Raw genomic sequence first — 21,222 nt, 5'->3', positions numbered from 1 at the left:
AAGACTTAAGGTTTTTCCCAATTTTTAAAAAATTGAGCAATCAAATATCTGATGTGCTTAAACATACCGGGACAGCATCTTAAAAAAAAAAAAAAAAAAAAAATCAGAGACAAATGGGAAACTAAGCAAAACTTGAATAGAAAAAAAATTTAACTCCAAGAAATATCATCATAGTACACTGCAAAGTTCAATGGTGAACATATTACGAGGTCATAATAATGTGAAAAGTGAACACTGCTTTAACCAAAAGCATGATATACTACTGGGAGATAAAAGGAGATGTTCAAGATGGCCCAAGAATCCTAAACACAGACTCAACTCCCACACTAGCAAGACAGGAGATAGTATCTAAAATTGAAAAACAAAAAGTATTTTATTTATTTTTTTTTTAAACCATGTTTGTTTTTTTCAAGATTTTATTTATTTATTTGACAGAGAGAGAGATCACAAGTAGGCAGAGAGGCAGGCAGAGAGAGAGGAGGAAGCAGGCCCCCTGTGGAGCAGAGAGCCCGATGCGGGGCTCAATCCCAGGACCCCGAGATCATGACCCGAGCCGAAGGCAGCGGCTTAATCCACTGAGCCACCCAGGCGCCCCACAAAAAGTATTTTAAACTATGGGAGTAAATAGCAGAAGAAACACCTAAAAGTATCAAAACTGATAGCTCTGAGAGCAGAACATAAGAAGAAAGTTATACCAAGATGAGGCAGGGAATGGTGTTTTTCATTTTAAGTCCTGTAGTACGATTTTCTTTTTAACTGCAGTTGTATTATCTAAAGTCAACAATTAATGTGTTTGTTTTTAAAACAAAAAAATGGGTTTTGTGTCATTTAAGGTCAGTTAATTCACTCACCATAAATATTACCTAGGTACTGACCATGTGCTAAGTACTTTTCTAGGTGCTAGGAACACAACAGTGCAGGAAAAAAGCCCTTGCCCTCATGAAGCTTATACCCAAAGGGAAGAAAATAATAAACAAATTAATGTATGCTAGAATGTCAGCTAAATTAATGTTGTGAAGAAAAATAAAGGTAAGGGTAGAGTGTGATAAGGATGCTACTTCAGTAGGGTTTTCAGAAAAGGGGTCCTTCCAAGAATCAGCAAAAAGGAAATCAACCTAAAAATGAAAATGTGTTTTGAGAAAACGTCATGAAAGTAGGATTACAGGAGGGTATCAAGTAAGTTCAAGGTGAGAGCTTCATTTTAAGCCTCTCATACTCCAAAGCAAAGTATCATTCAAGAGCCTACCCTAGAAGTTCTCAGTAGTGGCACATAAATTGCTAGGCACCTTCGACCTAAGTCATAGGAACACCGCTATTTATACTCTTCCTATATCCATAGCTAGCCATTACGTATTAAAGTTACCACATAAATTTATACTCAAACTTTTTTCGACAGAATATGTAGATGTTTATATTTTAACTATGTTGTTAGAAGTTTTCCTAAATCAAAAGCTCAACACATTAACCAAGAAGGATTTCAGTTTAATTCCAAGTTACCAAAATTCATCATATCCGATCTTCATTCTCTCACTATGGTTGAACACTAAACATTGGGAATAAGACTTTAAAGAAACAATTTATAGGGTAATGCAAAACATTCGTTTTCCTTTCAAAGGACCCTCACTCAGAGGGCTGAGGTAGAGTTTCAACCTCTTGAATTATCTTCTCACTGAAAATTAACTAAAAAAAAAAAATGTATTAAGGTTGAAGGGATAACTTTATCCCAAATATGGTTGTTATACAATAGAACCTCATATTCAAAAAGTAGGATTTTAATGTATCTTATTCTCAAAATACTTATACCTTAAAAGTACACCAAAAGTATCTCTGTCTTTTTTATACAGCAAAATAAGTGATAATGAATGACAGAAGAAAGGCAGGCAGGGACAAACCCCCCAGCCCCAAGAGGAAACCACCCTTAGAAGGATTTTATAAGGAGCCCACCACCTCTCCCACTGATAGGTATATGACAAAAAACCTGATTGGGTGACAGGAGCAGGGAGAGTTAATCAGATTAAAACAACGCCTGCCAACAAGCCCATAAAAACCCCTAGTTCTAGGGGTGCCTGGGTGGCTCAGTTAAGCAACTGCTTTTGGCTCAGGTCACGATCCCAGGGTGTTGGGATTGAGTCCCACATGGGGACTGGCACAGGGCTCCCTGCTCTGCAGTCTGTTGCTCCCTCTTCCCCTCCCCCTGTTCACAATCTCTCTCTCATACTCTCTCTCTCTCTCTCTCTCTCACACACACACACACACACACACACACACACACGCACTCAAACAACAACAAGGAAAAAACCCTAAATCTAAATGCCAAATCAGGAACCCTCTTGTGTCCCCCTCCTGCGTCAGGAGCTTTGTACTATCACTCAATAAAGTTTGCTGCCCACCATTCTTCTTCTGGTCTACCTCTTCATTTTTGACCAAGAACTGGGGGCAACAAAGGAGAAGAAATCCTGTAATAGCGATACTTTTGGATTTTAAATAGGTTTTAAAGTTTAACTCGCAAAAAGAAAGTAAATTCAACTAACTGTTTCAATTAAGAGTAGGGTTTAAAGTTTAAATGTTATTTAGAAATTTCTGGAAAAGCAGACCAGTAACTACTGTACGCACTAATGTTTTGGTTTTTTGTTTTTTTTTAAGATTTTTATTGATTTGACAGAGAGAGAGATCACAAGTAGGCAGAGAGGCAGTCAGAGAGAGAGGAAGGGAAGCAGGCTCCCCGCTGGGCTCATGACCTGAGCGGAAGGCAGAGGCTTTAACCCACTGAGCCACCCAGGCGCCCCATGTACGCACTGATGTTGATGCTCTCCCCACCGAGCTCTACCGTCCTAAGATGGAGTACTGCAGTACTGTAACAGCGACAACTGAGGTTTAGGATGACTGCTTGCTTACTGGCCTTGTGCTTTCACATCTAAAATAGAGATAACAATGCCTACAAAGACAGCAGTCCTGGGGGGTGCCTGGATGGCTCAGTCAGTTGAGCATCCAACTCTTGATTTTGGCTGGGGTCATGACTTCCAGGTCCTGGGACTGAACCCCACAAGGGCTCCAGTTGGCAGGAGTCCGCTTGGGTATTCTCTACTTCCCTCTCCCTCAGCCCCTCCCCCGGAAGCGCGCACTCACGCACGTGCATGCTCTCTAAAATAAGTAGATCTTTAAAACAACAAAGTTAGCAGTCCTGTCAATGAGAAGTACCCATATATTTAAGTATCAATAATACATATTAAAAAGCTTTGTGATCGCAAAGAACTACACCAATAATCATATTTTAAACAAAAAAGAAAACTGTCACGTTCAAATTTTTCTCAGCAATAATGTCTATCAGATTCTATGGAAGAAGAGTGGGGACACTGGTCCACTCACACACATAGCCAGAAAAAGAAAACGAGTTTTTCTGTTTTTTTTTTAAGATTATATTTATTCGTGAGAGCACAAGCAGGGGGAGAGGTAGGCAGAGAAGAAGCAGGCTCTCCGCTGAGCAGGGAGCCAAAAGCAGGACTCCAGCCCAGGACCCCTGGGATCATGACCTGAGCTGAAAGCAGAGGCTTAACAGGCTGAGCCTCCCAGGCGTTCCAAGAAAAGATGATGTTTTTAAAAATTTAGACTTAAAAAAAAAAAAAATTAGACTTCCTCATAAACAAGTAAGTGCCAAGAGAGACTATTTTTAGCAAATATTTAACTATACAAACCAAAAGACTAAAGTTGTTTAACCACATGCAAACTGCACATCATCTGACTTCAGGTATAATGTTTATTTTTGGTTATACTTGGGAACCAGATACCCAATGTATATAAACCTCAGCATATTTCTTAAACAACTGTCTTAATGCTTTTGTTCACTCAGTAATAATTCCCACTATTCTTAGAAGGAAAAAACACAAACAATATGGGGCGCCTGGGTGGCTCAGTGGATTAAGCCGCTGCCTTCGGCTCAGGTCATGATCTCAGGGTCCTGGGATCCAGCCCCGCATCGGGCTCTCTGCTCCGCGGGGAGCCTGCTTCCTCCTCTCTCTCTGCCTACTTGTGATCTCTCTCTCTGTCAAATAAATAAATAAAATCTTAAAAAAAAAACAAAAAACACAAACAATATCCTTAACCAAAACTGATCACAGGAGTTTTTACTTCTTAAACTTTAAAACTAACATTAAACAAACAGCATTTATCTGACAATGAATAATAGACTATTTACCCATTTTGTCTTTAAACTCCACCAGAGCACAGATCTGTCTTTTTCTCTGTTGTATCAAAAATACGGAGGCACCTAACTGGCACCAAATATGTACTCAATAAATATGTGTGGAATGAATGAATGAGGGAATGAGTAAACTGGGCTTCTAGACTAAAGCTTAAGTGTTTTAAGTTGCAACAGAACATTTTCACTTATATATATATATATCCATCCCTGGGTACAAACAACCAGAGTCTCAATTACAATGACATAATAAACTGGAAAAGACACAAACTACGTATTTGAAAACACAACTCTATTACTGGCGTGTAACACACAAAGTAAAAGATTCACAAAGTCAGTTTTTTAGGTTTTTTTTTCCTCAAGAAATTTTCTTTCTTTCTGATATCAAAATATACACATATATTAGAAAAGGCACGCTATAATCTTGATAAACCAAACGCTATCTTTAGAGTTCTGTTGCAGGGCACCTGAGTGGCTCAGTGGGTTAAGCCTCTGCCTTCAGCTCAGGTCAGTATCTCAGGATCCTGGGATCGAGCCCCACATCAGACTCTCTGCTTATAGCAGGGAGCCTGCTTCCCCCGCTCTCTGCCTGCTTCTCTGCCTACTTGTTAACTCTCTGTCAAATAAATAAATAAAATAAAAAATAGAGTTCTGTTGCATTATGGAATAATTTAGACAAAGTGAACAGTATCTCCGGAGACCACACAAAGTATTTTGAAAAGTCCTTAATTAAAGGTTAAATAAAATGAAAAAAAAGATAGATCTTACTATTTCAAAACTACACTGAATTTTAAAAAGGGAAAATAAACCAAGCTTCGAATAAATTACACTGAAATTATTTATACAAGGCATCTAGTATCCTTTTTGATCTTTAAGCTAATAAGACAAGTTATTTTCCAAATTTTTAAAGCTAGATTATAAACTTCATACTCACAAAGCTTGAATTAGAGAAGTTACTTTTATTAAGGTAACACCGTTTGGATAAGTTCCTTCATAATTCTAAACTCTACAGTTAAGATATTCAGCAGTAACAGTACAGTAATATACATTATATTTATGATTCTACCCAACTTGCACAAGCATAATTATCTGGATGGAACAGGCTTTATGGCTAGCAAGCTGTGATCTGTGAGTGCAATAATATACACGCATGGATCGAAGTTTCCCAAGATTCTGATGGTCATCTTCAAAGAGACTTAAACAAGAGTAGATCTGACGGGTGAATACAAAATACAACAAAATCAATTCATAAACACCGGTACAAAAACAAGGCTCTCTACAAAAACTACAAGCGTTGGAGAAGGAAAAAAAAAAAAAATCCAGGGCACATAAAAGATAAAACACAATTAATTGCTGCCTGTGTTTCCTACTTTACGGTCTTAAACAGCGGGTATTAGATACTCCTTTTTAGCGCTCTCTTAAACAGGAATTTAGTGTTTCAACTGCCCCTCCTCCACAGTTAATATCAGTGCCCTTTCTTCCTCCTCCCTTACCCCTCCCAGTTCAAACAAATTAACATTTGTACTAAGGTACCTCCTATCAGCTCGCAGCTTCTTCCCAAACACGCCCACGTACACTGAAACTGGCCTGCGTCTACACAACACACAGCTACAGGAAAAGAGCTCCAAGGGGGGCAGGTGGGAGGATAATTTAGCTCCGCACAGGTTTACTGCTATTTTCCAGATATTAGCTCCTCACGCTTGGCTCGGGTTTCTGCCAAATCACCTCCAAAGCCGGGTGTTTATGAGCCTACCTAATCCCATACTGCAATGGAATTCCAGATATTTGCAGACAGATACCCCGGCTTTGCAAGTGTTTGATCAGATCGGTCCGGAATCTCTTTGCTCGATACTCCCGCTCCCAGCCGTGCAGCAACCCGACCCCCGGCCGCGCGCCCGGCCCGAGGCCACCTCTCCGGGTCCCGGGCTGGCGGGCAACCCGGGCTGAGGGGGCTCGGCAACAGGTCACCCTGACCGCGGGCGCGGGTTAGCAGGCGGCCGGCTCAGCTGCGGGCTTCGGGGGCGCAGCGCCAGGGCCAGGGGAGGGGGTGTGGCCCGGCTCCGTGGTCCCGGCGCTTTGGTCCCGACTCCGGCTCACCTGAAGGGAGGCTGAGGCGCAGCCGGCAGCCAGGGCAGCTCGGGCCGAGGCCGGGGCTTTCGCCACCCAGGAGGGAGAGCGAGACTGCCTCAGGGGGCCCCCGCGCCCCCGGCCTCGGCACAGAGACCAGGAGCAGGGACCGCCCGGCCGCCTCCAGCCTCCGAGAGCGAGCCGCCGAGGGAGGCGCGGCCCCGGGCCCCCAGCGCCCTCCTCCCTCAGCCGGAGCCCCGCAGCCCCCTCTCCGTGCCGAGGGCGAGCAGCCCCAGGGCCCGCGGCCAGCAGCTCCACACCGCAGCGCCGGAGCCGCCGCCATTCCCCGCGCCGCCGCCGCTGCAGCTCCGCGCCGCCCGAGGGGCGCAGCGCACCCACCTTCCCTCTCCCGCACCGCCCGCCGAGGCTCCGCACCGGGCCCGCGGCCAGAGCACCGACCTGTGCAGCCGCGGCCGTCGCCTCGAAGGATGGGAAGACGACGCCGGCTTCAGGCTTCGTCGCCGCCGCCACCGCCTAGGCTAGCGCCCGGCGACCCGAGCAGTCGGCGTCTCTCATTCAGCACCCGCCACCGCCGCCGCCGCCGCTCGGGGGAGGGGAATGAGCTGGATCCACCCCGTCCGCGCCGGGGGGTGGGGGGAGGAGAGCGGACCTGGCGGGAGCGTGCAGGGAGGGCGGGGCGGAGCCGTGTGCGCGCGCACCAAACGAGCGCACGAGTGCGTGCCCCCTGCGCCGCGACCGGCAGGGTCTTCGCCGCGCGCGCCGCGCCAGCAGCTCTACTGCCCTGCAAGCCCAACTGCCGCGGGGGACCGGTGTCCGCGGCGCGCGCCGCTTGCCGCAGCCCCTCGGCCCCGCGCTCGCGGGAGGGAGGGGCCGCTACCCGCCCAACGGAGGGGCGGAGAAGGGTTGGAGGGCCGACAGGTGGGGCACCCCCCGCAGCCGGCCACCTCCTCCCTCCACGCGGCCCAACACGGTGAAATCCACCCTAGTGTGCGTCGCTTTCAGCGGCGGCACCTCATCTTTAAGGCCGGAGAACAAAGTCTGGAAACACTTGGCCCCCAGATGAGGTATTCCGCCCGCGCCAGCGGTGGTTTGACAATTAGTCGCTGCGGGCAAGTGAGCGGGTTCCGGACGTGCAGAGCCACCCCACTGCCGTAGGAACATAAATTACGGTGATCAATACTCTCGCACAAAGATTGGGGAAATGTTAGAAGTAGGCCTTGGTAAGGGTTACGCAGGGGACTGCCGTTGGCTTCACAAGCAAATAGAAATTTGACATCCCCGGGGTCTCAGATAGATGAGTTCTGGGTGAAAAGTATTTTCACGTCAATGCGTGAACAAGATTCTGAAATATCAAATATCTTCTGTGAATGAAAAAGGAGTAGAAGCGGGATGAATGGTGGAAGGGGGTTGTTCTGGAGAGTGCACTGTATGGGGTGGCCTACTTAAAATTAGCAACATTTGATGCCCCGTGACTATAAATGGAAGGTTTTAAGTGAGCCACCTTTATACACGCTGTCATTAGACCATTTGGAAATGGATGATTATTTGATGATCCGCAGCTCGCTCTTTAGGCCACGTGCACTAGGATGCGGACGGAATACTGTGCACTAGCATTGGGTATAAAACACGAGAGAACCCAAATTGTTCCCATTTGGTTTCTTTCCTCCCTTTAATAACCACTGAGCAGAAATGATTAATCTTGTATATTGAAGAATGCTTCTTTGATCTCCTGGTATCCTAGCCCTTTACTCTTAGGGAAGCTAGAATGTCTTCAACCCCTTCCCTTCAACAGGGTTATTTCTTTAAAGCCTTCCCTCCCCCTCTCCACAAGGAGTAGGAAGGGTAGGAAGGAAAAACAAGGGAAGGAAGAGTTTATGGGTTTTGAATATTATTGCATTTTGCTTTCAAAGACAGTCTTGAAAGGAATCATAATGAAATCACTGGGAGAAGTAGAGAAACCAAAAGAAGGAAAAAAACAACTTTCAAACAGAATAGACTTAGAAAAAAGAAAACAGACTATTGGTTAAAAGGGGGGAAGTGTGTTAGGTATACAGGAAGTTTTCCCATAGATGCTAATTGCGCCAAGTCCCAAAGAAACAACAGGCAAACAGAATTAGCACTTGGAGGAAAAATCCTTCTAGTTATCAAGTTAGGTAAATGTTTATTCTTTTTTAAGTGTTAATAAGAGATTAAGGAAAAGGTTGACTATGTGCCAATAATAATACATACAACAATTACACACACACACATCCCATTTTAAGAAATAAATATTTAGAAATAAGAAAACTGAGGAACAACGGGGAATTCTAGATTTAATGTCTTGGAATTACTTTAAACTTGAATTAGGGTTTCATAAAAACAAATAAGCCTGTGTTCCTTTATCTACCAATAATTTTCACAGTTTACCATAAGAGCAGTGAAGTTTTCATTTGGATTTTGAAGAGAAAAAAGCATGTGACTCAGAAGGCAGGCCATGTATATACTAAAATCTTAGTAGTACTGAATTTCTGAGTTTGGAATAATTATTCAAAATCTGTTTCTCATGTTGATAACCTCTAAAATAATAGTTTTATTAACCTTTAGAGTTGAGTTCAATCTTCTGAAATTGGTGAGATTAAAAATTTATGAATAAAAATATGGAAAAAAAATTATTCTCAACATCTTTTTTTTTTCATAGCTTGGGAATTATTTTAGAAAGCCAGTGTCCCTTCCTAATTATTGATATGCAAATGGAACAATGCCTTTTTATATTTAAAGAGGACCAGCAGCAAATTTTCTTTATCAGAGCATCTTTTATCACAGTTAAATTCTGTACGTTGCTTTATGTATTCCATTTGCTTTTGCTAGAAGACAAGAAATATGCAGTGTTAGTATAACAAAAAATACTAATGTATAAAAGAGAAATGCCATTATATAAAATACAAATCAATAAGAATTCAATATGCTTAAAATCGTTTCAGAGGAATCACCATTATGTAACAGTTTTATTACTATCCATCAAAATTATTTCCAAGGGCGAAGCCAAATAACTCATTTAGATATAGAACAAGCCATTTCAAGAGACCACCACAGCAAGAACCAAATCAACAAACAACTCCTCTCATTACTGCTGTGAAAACCAAACTGTCATAGTTAGAAAGCTTATTTCAATAACACCTAATTCTATTACAACCAACAGAATTTCTGCAATGACATAGACCTCTATTATTTCTCTAACCATTAATCTCTTTTTTCAAATATATAAATACTGGCCGGACATTTTGAAAAAAGTTATTGGTTACGTTTGCAATGTTCTGATTAGAAATCTAGGCAAAATAGCATACCCACGATTCACTCTGAGGGAAAAGATATATGGGAGTACTTTGAAGAGGTAGACACACATTCTCCAGAAATCTGACACCAAGGTACAAGGAGAGCCTGCCACCATTCCCAATCAAGTGAGACATGCCACAGATAGCAAGAACAAAGATAATCAACAGCCCATTCAAATATGAGTACCAACTGTCAAAAGGCATAAGGCCTAATTCAAGATTGAGCTGTTTCTCACATGGGCAACTCTATGCAGGGAATGGATCAGCAGGGAAGTATTTACTTAGTGGTGACTAATGTTTCCCCAGAACAAGTCCTGGGGGCCAACTCGTATATAAATAAATGTTTGCATGAACTAATAATTTTCAATATTAACTTTAAAGATGATTTCAGCGATGCCTCACTGACCTGGACAGGATAAAGAAGGTGCAGTGAGGGCCTGAATATAATTAGATATTCTAGATAACAGAGGTTTTCAGCTTATGCACTAGAAACAACTGAATGTAAACCACATGTATTGATTTTTTTCCCCTGAAATATCACTAGTTTCTCTGCCTTAAACTGATAAAACATAGTATAGTTTAACCTATTCCTAATGACCAAGAGGTATTTTATAATCAAAAGCAATAACACCGAGATGTGTGTGGGAGTTTAGAAGTACTTGGTATCCTTCACCATACAATAAATAATGGTGGCCTACTATGTTCCTGAGTTCCTTTGAGTCTAATTGATCTGGATGGTGTCCATTATTGACCTTCCTGATGGTGCTACACCACTGCCTGCCTACATCAACACACCTCCCTTTGAATTGTCTTACCACATTAGCCTGGGAAACCAAACAAACAATGTTTTTAATGTATATATAAAATAAGAGGGAAGAATCTCAGAATATGCTAAAACAACTCCAATATGTATGGGACATTTACTTAATCGAAAGGCCATTTGACAACTTTCATGTTTTCCTCGATAGTTTGGACATTTGGGTTTACCAGGTAAGTGAATCATTATTGCATTCTACTTCTTTTATATAAATTTTCGGCATTGTTCTCCAAACTTAAAGGAAAGTGGGGATTTTATTAATAATAATCGTCTCAGGAGTTTCCTTATATATCCTGCATCCAAAATAAGGTTAGAATTAAAAGCCCCAGGAATTCATAAATCTATATCAGTAATAAATAAATTGAGTGGAGAAGAAGGGAGTACTCTTGTTTACAGTGGAATATTGAATGCCAACATGTAAGTGTGGAGGGAGAGCTGGAGTTGGACAATCTCCATTTTGCAAACATTGTGGCAAAGATTGGGTAAGACCAAAACCATCAATAGATGCTAAATGTAAGGAGACATTTTAATGAACAGGGTATTTGCATCATCTCACAGTTCTTCCTATAGACTTCCTATTAGTTGCAAGGAAGGAAGAACCCTAATTATACGCTACAGAAACTGGACAAAATCTTGACCAGGTAATCCAAATTAATGTCGTGAGCAAAGGGACAGATGGACATTGTCTGCCTTGTGATTCCAAGAGGACACGGCATCTAAGGAGGAAGCTGAATGAGGAATCTGATAAATATCAGATTTGAAGAATGAAGAATATTCTAGGTCTTGGGATGCCTGGGTGGCTCAGTGGGTTAAGACTCTGCCTTTGGCTCAGGTCATGATCTCAGGGTCCTGAGATCAAGTCCCACATTGGGCTCTCTGCTCGGCGGGGAGCCTGCTTCCCCTCTCTCTCTGCCTGACTCTCTGCCTACTTGTGATCAATTTCTCTCTGTCAAATAAATAAATAAAAATCTTAAAAAAAAAAAAGAATATTCTAGGTCTTGTTTTTTAATGGGGGAGGGTGGCTATATTCTTCAAAGTTGTCAGTATCACGAAAGACAAAGGCTATGAGCATAATCCAGCTGAAGAACCATGATAACTAAATGTAATATGAAATACTAGACTGGAACCTTTACTGGGGGTGGGGGGAAATAATTCTATAAAGCACATTATTGACTTACTTGGAAAACAGGTGGTAGATTGATTAGATCAAAGTATCAATGTTAAAATCACCGAAGTGGGTAACTATACCATGGTTGTGTCTCTAAATGCTGTGGTATTAAGGAGTAAAGGACTAGGAGGCATGCATGGTTGAGAAATATATATACAGAGACAGAGAGAGAAGAGAAAACATAATAAAACAAGCAAAGCATTAACAATAGGTAATGCCAGGTAAAGGGTATTTAGGTGTTCCCCGAAAATGTCTATAAATTTGAAACTATTTCCAAATGAAAAGCTTTTTTTTTTTAATTTCAAAAAAAGCAGCAGCAGTAAAAGCAATCCAGAGACTCTAACATTATAATTATTTTAAATGACCACCTTACTGCCAAATCCCACAGGCTTTGTTGACTCCTCCCCTGAAATCGTCTCATCTCTTGGGTTAAAATAATAGAAACAATGCATTTTATAATTGAGGAGTCATTTTTTTATTTAATGAATGAGGAAACTGAACCTCAGAGATTCAAGATTTACCTAAAATCCCTTAATCAGTTAGCAGGATGGCACAATCTTGATTCTATTTCTGTCTATAGTTGCTAATCTGCTACTGCTGAGTTTCTATCATTTTCCCTTGTTCCCCTTTTGCACTCTGAGTTTCCTGTGGGCCTAAATTCTCTATCTACGATCATACAGGGGGATTATATGGTCTTACTATTTCAGCTACCACTGCTTCCCTGGGAATTCTTTTTTTTTTTTTTTTTTAAGGTTTTATTTCACAGAGAGAGAGAGTAGGCAGAGTGATAGGCAGAAGGAGAAGACTAAGTAGACTCCCCACTGAGTAGGGAGCCTGATGCGGACTCAATCCCGGGACCCTGGGATCATGACCTGAGCTGAAGGCAGCTGCTTAACCGACTGAGCCACCCAGGTGTGCCCCCCAACCCCCCCTCCCGGCAATTCTTACCGTGTCTTCTGTCTGATTGCCTCCATGACCTCTGTATGAGGACATTCCATCACCAGTTCAAACACTATATGTTTAAAACTGAAATAGCCACAGAGGAACAAATTAAAATGACTAGTAAAACCTATGAAAGTAAGTCCATCCTTACTGATAAAGACACATTAAAACATATCAGATATGTTTTGCCTCTAAGACTGCCCAATTATTAAAATCTATATAATTCAGTTTTAGCCAAGATGTGGGCAACAGGTCTCTCATACTCTGATGGTAGGAGTATAAATGAACATATCTCCTTGCTGGACAATTTGCCAAAAGCAAGGAAAGATTTACATGTGCACACCCTCTACTCCAGCAGTTTCACACATAGATGCTTGTCCTGCAAAAGTGCTGTGACACTGTTCAAAGAACTACGCAGGGCCGCTCCCTAGATATTGTCTGTAAGAGCCGAAGTTGCAATAGTAAGTGTCGCTCCCTCTGGGGGTGGGTAAATGCAATTATATTTTCTTACAGTGAAAAGACAGCTCTCTGTAAACCAATGTGGGAAAAAACCCAAATAAGTTGGTGAAATCTATGTACACCAGTGTTCCGTTTCCTTTTCTTGGTTGGTACATACGTAGAAGTCAGCCCGGAAAGCTATGCAAACAAAACCAGCACAGTGGTTACCCTGAGAGAATGGAATGGGGGGTAGAGAAGGGGACTCTCATTATTCTATTGCATAGAGTTCCATTGTTTGCTATTGTTGCTTTTTATTAGAAGTATGTATACCTTTATAAAAGCAACAACAACAACAAAGGTGTTGTTTTTAATCCGAAATATTTTAATTCCTTAATCAGCATTTCCGTCACCACCACTCTTCTTATGGTTCCTTCTCTCTCCTAGGCTTTAGAATCACCATAGACTCTCTTCTCTCCTTATTATTTATCCATTTAGTTCTGTTCCTTATAATTTTTTGCAGATTTTTTTTGCAAATATTAGACCAAACTATGTACATAAAAATTACTCCTACTTGAACTCTTAGATTTAGCTACTCTCCACGCCTTTCTTTTTCTTTAAGATTTTATTTATGTGTTTGACACAGAGAGAGATCACAAGCAGGCAGAGAGGCAGGCAGAGAGAGAGAGGGGGAAGCAGGCTCCCCGCTGAGCAGAGAGCCCGATGCGGGGGCTCGATCCAGGACCCTGAGATCATGACCTGAGCTGAAGGCAGAGGCTTAACCCACTGAGCCACCCAGGCACGCCCCCATCCTTCGATTTATTCATTCAATAAACAAACACATATTTCTCCTCACAAGCACCAATTATGTACCTACTCCTATCATTGCACTCCAGCACACCTTTGCTTGCCCTCTCGTGTGTCCATTCCCAAACTCTTTAGGGCCTGACTTCAGACCAGCCTCTGCCCCTTCCATGAGGATGTGCCTGTTGGTATTTCACACTGACATCTCCCTTCTCCAAACCTCTACTCAGATTATTGTCCGTATCATTCTCTCGCTTTGAAAATGTATTATATCCCGACTTATGCTTTTACCAGTATGTGCATTTCTTATATTCTCCAATCGATGGACGCTCCTGGAGAACATAATGCAATCCCTCTCTCACTCTCTTGCTCTCTCTCTCTGTGGATTCATGTTTATTGAGCATTTACAGTAGACAGACAACACATTAAATGCTTAGCCTGTGTCATTTTATTTAGTCCCACAACAACTGTGAAAGGTAGATATTATTACATTTGGAAATGGGGCTTAGGGGCGCCTGGGAGTCTCAGCGGGTTAAAGCCTCTGCCTTTGGCTCAAGTCATGATCCCAGTCTCCTGGGATCTGCCCCGGTCAGGCTCTCTGCTCAGCGGGGAGCCTGCTTTCCCCTCTCTCTCTGCCTGTCTCTCAGCCTACTTGTGATTTTTGTTGTCAAACAAATAAAATCTTTACAAAAAAAAAAGAAAGAAAAGAAAAAAGAAAATGGGGCTTAGAGAAGTTCAATAGCTTGCCCAGGGTCATGCTGCTAGGCAATGACAATGTTGGGAATTAAATTCAGGCAGGCTGACTCAGTCTCCAGGCTGCACTGTCTCCCTATAAAACTGTGCTTCTTATATCTTCTGGTCAATTAACAGCACTATAACATGTACATTAATGAATCATGGAAAATACTTGTTAATTATAATATACTTTATGCTAACAATGAACAATTTGACATGTGATACCCCATATATATTTATTTTTTTAAAAGATTTTATTTATTTATTTTAGAGTTGGGGGGTAGAAGGAGAAGGAGAGAGAGAATCTCAAGCAGACTCTGCACTGAGCACAGAGCCCAACTCAGGGCTAGATCTCACCACCCTGAGATCATGGCCTGAGCTGAAGTCAAGAGTCAGCCACTTAACTAACTGAGCCCCCAGGGCCCTCCATAGATTACTATTCTTAATTTAAATATAGTCTTCTAGAAGCACCTGGATGGCTCAGTCAGTTAAGCAAATGACTCTAGATGTCCGCTCAGGTCATGATCTCAGGATGCTGAGACTGAACCCAACCTTGGGTCCTGGCTGGACGTGGAGTCTGCTTGAAATGCTCTCTCTCACTCTGCCCCTCCCTTTCCCTGCTTGCATGCCCTTTCTCTCTCTCAAAGAAGAGCAGTGTCTGGGTGGCTCAGTCAGTTAAGCATCTGCCTTTGACTCAGGTCATGATCCTGGGGTCCTAGGGTCCTGAGATTGAGCCTCATGTCAGGCTCTCTGCTCAGCAGGGAGCCTTCTTGTTCCTCTCTGCCTGTCACTCCCCGGCTTGTGCTCTCTTTCTCTGTCAAATAAATAAATAAAATCCTTAGGGGGGGAAAAAAAAAAGAATAGTCTTCTCTAGAATTTAGTTTGGTTATAGGAGCTCGTTCAAGAGTCCCGGAGTAAGACTGCTTTCAAAAACCTAAACACTTGTAGAATAATGGGAAAAGTTAAATGGAAAAAAATGGCTTTAGGTCCAGTTCCTCATTTTGTCCACCCAAGTGTATTAAAAAAATACATTGCAGGAGATAGTTTTCTCCCATAGTAGTGCAGTAATAAAATTGGTTATCACATTACAGATGGGAAAAGCTTACTGCATAACCACTGAGTCCATTTCCCTGGAGAGATGCAATTCTATCTGTGGTTTCACATTCCAGAAAGAAATATTCTTACTCCTCCTGGAAATTAGTAACATAAGCATTTTAAATTTCTGTTAGATCAACCAATACATTTTATGTACTTTTTACTATATTTAATTGAGATTTCTTTTCACAAGACAGACTTTCTTCATTATGACTTAATCCTGCAGACACAAAATTGAAACTCACTGTTGAATACTGGCAATTATATCTGCCTTTGAAAGTCTCCGTATCTGTATAACAGTAGTTATTATTTAAGAGTATTTCACTGGAGAAAGTACAGTGGTGGCAAAATTAGTTACAGATTGACTTTCAGACTGTGACTCCAGTTAGAAAGCATGACTTCAAAAATAAAAACAGCCTGATATGTCAGTTACTTTTCAAAAAATTATTTTAAATTTACTGATATAAACATGACCAGCACACACCCTGAAACTAAAATAAAACCACTTTAAAACTAATGGGCTTTGGGCTGAGATACCAAAACATAAATATCGCTTATGTTTACTTATGTTTCAGTATTTTTCTTTCCTGTCAACATTATTAATTTTGAAATATTAAAAGCAAGAGGGGCAGGGCTTCTGATAGATTAAAAACATATTTACTGACCACCTTCTAAACATGGTGAATGGAATATACATGTTTATATCTGTTACCTCCCAAAACTGCCCTAAAATTCCAATAAAGAATGACAAGAATGGGAGAGGAGAGGATAACAAAATTTTGGAAGATAGAAAAAAAAGGATAAGTAGATTTAACTAAGCCGAGAAAAGTTAAATTAACTGTTGAAGGGGAAGGCAGGAAAAAGTCAGTTGATTCGCACATTAGAACTCTAGAAAGTTGAGTAATTGGAGACAACAATAGGGACTGAGGAAAGTGAGGATGAAAAATGCCTTTAAAAATGGAATTGGAGGGGTGCCTGGGTGGCTCAGTGGGTTAAGCCTCTGCCTTAGACTCAGGTCATGATCCCAGGGTCCTGGGAAGAAGCCCCGCGTCGGGCTCTCTGCTCAGAAGGGAGCCTGCTTCCCCCCTCTCTCTCTATGCCTGCTTCTCTGCCTACTTGTGATCTCTGTCTGTCAAATAAATAAAATCTTTTTAAAAAAATGTAATGGAGGGTGCCTGAATGGCTCAGTCAGTTAAGTGGTTAAGACTTTGCCCTCGGGTTTAGGTCATGATCTTAGGGTCCTGGGATCGAGCCCCATGTGCTTCTCCCTCTCCTTTACCCCTCCCCCTGCTTGTGTGCATGCTCTCTCTCTTTCACATAAATAAAAATCTTTTTAAAAATGCAACTGGAGGGGCGCCTGGGTGGCTCAGTGGGTTAGAGCCTCTGCCTTCGGCTCGGGTCATGATCCCAGGGTCTTGGGATCGAGCCCCACATCAGCTCTCTGCTCCGCAGGGAGCCTGCTTCCTCCTCTCTCTCTCCCCCTGCCTCTCTGCCTATTTGTGATCTCTGTCTGTCAAATAAATAAGTAAAATCTTTTAAAAAATGCAATTGGAGAAAAGTCCGCATAAGAATCAGTTGGATACGCAGCCCCTATCCTGCCTCAAGCTGCCACCCCTCCCTACCAACCCAGAGGCAGAAAGGACTTCTGTTTTATAGAGAATTAAACCAGAGAGCTCGAGGAGAGGTATCTGATTTTTAAATAAGAACAATCAATCAAGTACCACCACACATTTTAGGAAAGTCTCTAACATGAAAGGTGAAGCAAGAGGAAATTTTTTAAAAGTTGAAGCAATATCTATAGTAAAATACAATATTGCATTTGTTAAATAAGACTAGGATACCATGAAAAAGTTACAAAGAACAAAGAAAAGGTTCTTACAAATTAAAAATATAACAGCCAGTATAAAGATGTCAGCAGGAAGTTAGAAGACAAAATTGAGGAAATTCCCCAGCAAGTAAGACTCTAGACACAACCGTGTTATAACTCTACACTGAGCTAAAAGTGTGGGCAAACCAGTGCTATTATAAATTTTTGATTGGAAGAAAACTGGTAAAATTTCTACAGAGGGCAGTTGGGCAGTTTCTTTCTAAATTAAAAATATACACTCCCTTTATTTTTTTTTTATTAACATATAATGTATTATTTGCCCCAGGGGTACAGGTCGGTGAATCATCAGGTTTACACATTTCACAGCACTCACCATAGCACATACCCTACCCAATGTCCATAACCCCACTCCCTCTCCTTCCCCCCTATCCCCCAGCAACCCTCAGTTTGTTTCCTGAGATTAAGAGTCTCTTATGGCTTACCTCCCTCCGGATCCCATTTTGTTTCATTTTTTTCCCTCCCTAGCCCCATTCCCTTTATTTTTTTAAAGCTATATATATTTTTTATTATATATATTATATATTATATATTATTATAATATATATTAATATATAATATTATATATAAATATATATAAAGCTATGTGTATTTTTATTATATATATAATATTATATATATAAATACATATATTTATATATATAATATTATATATATAAATACATATATTTATATATATATTATATATATTTAATCTTATCTATTGATTTCAGAGAGAGAGAGTGAGCAAGAGAGAGCATGAGCAGGCAGAGGGAGAGGGAGAAGCAGGTTCCCTGCTGAGCAGGGAACCAGAAGCTGGGATCATGACCTGAGCCAAAGGCAGATGCTTAACGTTCTGACCCACCCAGGCACCCCTATACACTCCCTTTAACCCAGAAATTCCATTTCTAGGAATTTTATCCTACAGATAAACTCATTTGCATATAAAAAGATGTATATGCAAGGATGATAATAGAGGCTAGAAATATACTAAATGTCATCAACTCGAAACAGAGCCCCCCAAAATTACATTGCATCCATCACTAGAATACTGCACAGCCAACGTACTCATATGGAATGAATTCTAAAGTACACTGAAAAAAGCAAGATGTGGAGCTATTTGCTTATACACAGAGGGCACATTTCCAGTAGGATAGACTGGAGTGATCATGGTGATGCCTCCCTGTAAGGGGAAATGATAGCTAGGGGTCCTGGCAAAAGAGAGACTAACTTTCCACTGTTTACCTTTTTGGGTCTTTAAATTTTTTAAAAATATATTAATTTTTTAAAATATATATATTTTTTATTTTAGAGAGAGAGAGCAGGAGGGCAGGTCAGAGGGAGAGGGAGAAAGTTTCAAGAAGACTCCACAGTGAGCATGGAGGCTGTGGTGGTTTTTGATTTTTAAGAAGATTTTATTTATTTGACAGAGAGAGAGATCACAAGCAGGCAGAGAGAAGGGGAAGCAGACTCCCTGCTAAGCAGAGAGCCCGATGTGGGGCTCAATCCCAGGACCCTGGGATCATGACCTGAGCCAAAGGCAGAGGCTTAACCCACTGAGCCACCCAGGTGCCCCTATGTATTTTACATTTTACATTTACTTTTCAAAAATTATTTTTAACCTACTGAGTTCATTTATCATTATTTATATATCATATATCATATATATACCTCCATTTATTATTAATTTTAAAAGTCTTAATTTCCAATCAAAACAAATTTTGTACTTCTTTTCTGAATCATTCCTGAATCCACTAGCATTCTTTTTGGTTGAAATGTCCGAAATTAGACCCTGTACTATAATAAGCAATGCTGAGTATAATATTCTAATGACTATATACACTCTACAGTCTTTGGTTTTTAATGACAGGACAATACTGATGGCATATGGTATCTTTTCATATTTATAGCGTGTATACCTCTTTACCCATACTTCTTTTTTTTTCCAAAAGATTTTATTTATTTATTTATTTGAGAGAGAGGGAGAGAGAGAGAGAGAGCGTAGAAGAAGGGAGAAGCAGCAGGCAGAGGGAGAAGGAGAAGGAGAAGCAGGCTCCCCGTGGAGCAGGGAGCCCGATGTTGCGTCAATCCCAGGACCCTGGGATCATGATCTGAGCAAAAGGCAGGCACCTAACTGACTGAGCCACCCAGGCAACCCTGTTCTATGTATTTAAGTGTCTGGCTGTCTGTCTTGTCTGTTTCTTAAACGACTGGGAATTATTCTCTACTTCTTTTTTTTTTTTTTTTAATATTTTATTTATTTATTTGACAGAGAGAGGTCACAAGTAGACAGAGAGGCAGGCAGAGAGAGAGGGAGAAACAGGCTCCCAACTGAGCAGAGAGCCCAACGTGGGGCTTGATCCCAGGACCCTGAGATCATGACCTGAGCCAAAGGCAGAGGCTTAAACCACTGAGCCACCCAGGCGCCCCTATTCTCTACTTCTTAAACCCAACCATTGGCTACCTAAAATACAAACGATGATACACAGACTATTTTCAAGCCTCCTGACTAACAACTAATCTTTTATTTATTAATACTTCTCAATGTTTATCCTAGTAGAAGTATTATTATACTGGTGAGCTGGGAGTTAGTCATCATTGTCCTGGTAAACCACAATCAACAACTCAACCCTTCTTTTTATATCTAGTTTCTTTCACTTTAAAAATAAGGTGATAATATTCACCCTGATTTTCTTCATATCATTATTCTGAAGATGAAATCACATCTTCAATCCAAGGAAGAAAGAAAGAAAGAAAGGAAGGAAGAAGAAAAGAAAAAACAGCTTTGGAAAGTATTTTTAAGTGCCAGCTATTATAAGTAATAATATTTTTTACATGTTAAAATGTTAATTTCTGAGCGCTTCTTTCTGTCACTGAAGTTGACTTAAAGGTTTGGAACCAGCTTACACAGAGTATATCCATTTTCTCCCTTGTTTCCAAATTGCTGCCCAGAGTCATCAGGTCAATGCTTAGGTAGGCTGCGTGTAGTTTGTTCCAGATTTGTGCCTTGACACTGTCTTTCAGATGTCTTCCAATGCCCTGCCTCCCTTCTGCCTGGTAGCCTTGTCCTCCCCATGTCCAGGTCAGTCTCCTGGAAACTGGACTGAGCCTATCTCGCCTGGAAAGGGAATTCACACAAATTTACCCAGGCAGCATGTAGTCAACACACCTATTCTTTCCAGAGTTAATTATGTGATAAACCCATGTTAAGTTCTAAACTCACATTACAAAACCTCACTCTCCTGTTAACATTTCTACGATGTCAAGGAGGCAGCCTCCTGGTGGGATCCAAAAAATTAATCATCTTTCCACCTCCACCTTTCTTCAGAAAGGACAAAGCTCCACCCTATTCTTCCTATAAACACTTTCCAACTTCTCTTCCTTTGATATTTATTTAAATTTGATGTTACCTGTATACATCTATTTCCCATTAGGCAGGCTCTCGGATGTGATTTTCTCAGGCTTCTTATAACTCCCTAAGGACAGCCAAATGGGTACTTAGGTTTCCAATGAAATATGAATCCTATTCAATTAACCATATAAATTTTGTTATATAATCAGCAAACAGAAGTCAAATCTAAAAATAGTATTCAAGATCTAGGACAAGAGGTGGAGATAAAAAGTCAGAAAGAAGACAAAATCTTCAGGTAAAGAAATAATTCAACTACTAAGTAGTATTTGTTTTCTACAGAAGGCCCTCCAACATAACCCACTCTGCAGTGAGATTGATAAGAATCTTATGTTTCCTCTCTGAATGTTATCAGGAAT

General features: G+C 41.1%; 1 protein-coding gene across 5 annotated transcripts in view; it reads right to left on the bottom strand.

The window, feature by feature from the left end:
• Positions 1 to 6,860, bottom strand: part of RALGPS2 (Ral GEF with PH domain and SH3 binding motif 2) — a 164,385-nt gene extending 157,525 nt beyond the window's left edge. For all 5 annotated transcript variants that reach the window (XR_006815507.1, XM_045982375.1, XM_045982376.1 and 2 more), the window contains exon 1: positions 6,722 to 6,860. The gene's annotated coding sequence lies outside the window, so the exon portion shown is untranslated. The remainder of the gene's footprint in view (positions 1 to 6,721) is intronic.
• Positions 6,861 to 21,222: the final 14,362 nt, after the last annotated feature.

The sequence above is a fragment of the Meles meles genome, chromosome 17, assembly GCF_922984935.1.
Source record: "Meles meles chromosome 17, mMelMel3.1 paternal haplotype, whole genome shotgun sequence".
NCBI lineage: Eukaryota > Metazoa > Chordata > Mammalia > Carnivora > Mustelidae > Meles > Meles meles.
Note: the sequence above shows the minus strand (reverse complement) of the source record. Positions and strands in the feature narration are given on the sequence as shown.